The sequence below is a fragment of the Antechinus flavipes genome, chromosome 2 (assembly GCF_016432865.1).
Source record: "Antechinus flavipes isolate AdamAnt ecotype Samford, QLD, Australia chromosome 2, AdamAnt_v2, whole genome shotgun sequence".
NCBI lineage: Eukaryota > Metazoa > Chordata > Mammalia > Dasyuromorphia > Dasyuridae > Antechinus > Antechinus flavipes.
Genome location: NC_067399.1, coordinates 265,946,357 through 265,950,010, shown reverse-complemented (window position 1 = coordinate 265,950,010; position 3,654 = coordinate 265,946,357).

Here is a 3,654-nt window from a genome sequence, read left to right as displayed (position 1 = left end):
AATTGGGGGCTACAGTTGGAGGTGGGTTTGGCTGATGAACACACTTCTGAATGAATGAAAAAAAATTATTAAGCATTTCCAATTTACCAGGATTTTGCTAAGCGATGAGAATATAAACAGAAAAGATCAAGAGAGTTCCTGCTTTCAAAGAAATCAGACTTTAATTATGGGAGAGAGTTAAATAAGAAAGTTCAGTTCTGAAAGTATAGCAATGGGTGAAAAGCAAAACCATGGGGGTCCTTAAGCTACGTAAGTAGGTCAGGACACAATGTCATGGGATTATAGCACAAAGAGTGAAGAAGGCAAATGATAAAATTTCAGTGGCAGTGGTTGTTTTCCATGTCAACATAAGCAATAAATTGTTGATTTTCATCTTATATAAGCCATGGGGAACTCAAGCATCAGGAGGGGAAAGTGCCCTCTTTTGGTGGTAAGTCTTCCTGCTGCCCAGCCATCCTAGATGGGTTCTAGGCCAGGGGAAGAGGGTGAGGGGGTAAAGCAGATGAGACTACTTTTTCTTAAAGGTGGAAACCAATTATAAATCCCATAGGCAGGAGTTTAAAGGCAACAAAAAAAGCAGTGATTTGTGTACCACTTGTGAACAGGCAGTTGGTGGTAATATAGTTCATTTTCTACACACATGTGGACAATGTGTCCTCTTACAAGGAACTACTATATTTGATCTGATTAGATTTGGCTCATTATTGGAGTCTGTCAAGATTGATGCACACGTTTCTCCCAGGAACTAATCACAATAAGTATCTTCATTTAGTAAAAAATGATGATGAATTTGGAGTAAGTGACCTGGGTTCAAATTTTAGCTCTAAAAATAGCCATTTACTATGGGTATAACCTTAGGTAAGTGGCTAAGCCATTATTTGAGGCTTCAGTTTTATCATCTATAAAATGAAGTTGGATTTAATGACATTTAATGTTCCCTACAGCTCAAAACCTATGATCCTATGACTAGGGGACAGGCTGGAGGATCGGGGAGGGTCAAAATAGCACCTTTGTAAATATGCCATCCAACTGTAAAACTAAAATAACCAATGAATAAGGCTTTTTTTAAAAAGTGAAAATCAGTATTTTTAGTGTTTATTAACAAAAAGCCAGTGAGATGTGAAAAAGTAGTCCAGTACATATAGTACTGGGACTAGAATTAAGAACTAGATTCAAATCCAGCCTCTGAGACCAAACTAATTTTGTGATCCTGGGCAAGTCACTTAATCTCTATCTGTCAGTCTCTATCTCAATTTTTTCATCTATAAAATAATGATAATAATAGCATATACCTCACAGGACTGTATTGTATATTAAATGAGGTGATATTTGTAAAGTGCTTTGCAAATCTTAAAGTATCATCTGAATGTTGGCTATTATTATTATGTGCTATCTAATGATGATGATATGATATGATATAATATATTTCCTTCTGGCTATATGATCCTATTAGATTTTTTTGGCAAAATAGATTTTCTCCTGTTATTGTCCTTGTTGTGGAGAAAAGGATTCCATGCCATCCCCTTAAGAACTTCTTGAACACTATAGGAAGAAGGTTTCTTGCTGTTTCCAGGGTAACAGAACTCTTTCTGGTGACCCCCAGAAAGGATGCTGCTAGTACAGCTGTGGTGACAAGGGGAGAGAATGAAACCTGGAAACAATCCAGGAATCCAAAGGTGGAGATTCTGAAGAAAAATAAGCTCTTCCCTGTGGACACAGTAAATCCAGGCAGGGTTTTACTGAGGTTAAGAAAAAGGAAGGAAAATTCCTATCCTATCCTATAATTGACATGTATTCTGCTGGTATGGATCATCTTTTCTTGGCAGATATGGGGGAAAAAATAAAAGTATATGCATGGGGAGGATTTAGCACAAATAATCGTTCTTGAATAGTGCAGAGTGCCTTCTGTGCAATGCTCTTACCCAGCCTTGAATTCCCTGCTTCTACATTCTAATGTACATTTTAATAATTTCTAAATGATTAATGGAATTTTTCTGTATTTTTTCCTTGAAGTTGGGATTGGAATAGGATTGTGGTTGACCTAACAATTAAGATAAACACACTAGCATGGACTTGTGAAGTACAGTTTTAGAAATACACATAGAGTATCTTGAATCTAGAGGTAGTCTTTCCTCTCATGTCCCAATATGCAACTTGCAAGTGTGATGGAAGTGAGATGAGTAAGTCCCAAAGGGCTGCCACAGATTTTTTTCCTATGTTTTGAACCAAAATCTATATTTAACTTATACCCATCAATTCTAGTAATGATCTCTGGAGTCTAGCAAAACAAGTCTAATCCCTTATTCCCATGACAGCTGTTCAAATATTTTGATATGGCTATCATGTGCCAACTAAAGCACATCTTCTCCAGATTCACTGTCTTTAGTTCCTTTTCCCCAAGCTTTATATCTAAGACTTGGTTCTCTCTTCCTACCAAATACCAGTTTTACAATGAACACACATAAGAATTATCAAAGAAAACTCATTTATCCAAATCAATTGCAAAGCAGAAATGAAAGAAGATAAAAATAGGAGAATATATATTAGAAAACCTAGGAGAATATAGGTTAGAAATACAGAATGAAGTAACTCTTCCACTGGGAAGGAGATAGCTCACGATAACCAAGAGAGAGTTCTACATTTTATCCAAGTGGAAATTTTCCAAAGTGTAGTAAACTGGGAATAGAGAAATGGCAGTCTCCAGACTTGCAGTTCCTCTCATGCCTTCTCAGAATATTTTCTTTAGAAATTTGAAATAGAGTTGGATCATCCATCTTCCCACTTGAAGCTGGAAGCCAGAAGCATCCTAAGTCATTTGATACTTAAAAGAATACTCAAAGACAACTTGAAAAGGCTGAAGAGCTTTCTTCTCTCTCATTCTTGTCAATTCCTGACTGCCCTTCATGCAGGGCATGTCATTCACCTCTACCTGAAAGGATAGAAAGCCCTAGAAATCTCACATTAGCAGAGATTAGTTGATCAGATTAAGTGTCACCTTAAAAGCACAGAGTCTGGTAATAAGTTCTATAGACCTATATATCTATGCACGAGACCATGGAGAATAGGCTGAAGATTATGAAACCTAGATAGGTAGCTTGAAAATTTTCCATTATACAAATTTCATCCCTTTCAAAATTTTGCCCCAAACTAGTCTTGCTTCTCTCCAGAAAAGGTCGACAGAAATGCCATTTTATCTTATTCACCATCATTACTATCATATTCTCACTATATATTAACAACATGAAACATTTGGATACTCTCCCTTAATGGATATTATCCATTTCTACCTAGTCTCTTTCCCTACAGCTACCCTTACCTTGGTAATACGTGTGGAAATAAATAATAATGCCAAAAGGAACCAAGATAGATTCTCTAGGTATTATGAAGTCTTGTAGTCAAAGATGGGCTGCAGAGAATGGACTTGGAGAAAAGTAAGAACCTATTCAACTCCTATTTTGCTTCTGGTTTTCACTATCAATTATAAAGATTTCCAGACTGTAAGGAATATAAAATAGTTAATGAGGAATAGAAACCAAAGCTAAATGGTTTAAAAAAGTATTTTACTGTCTTCAGTAAGTTCAAGTCACCAATTCTGACAGTGTATTTAATGTTTTATAGCCATAGCCTCTAATTCCTATAGATAAGGGAATATTC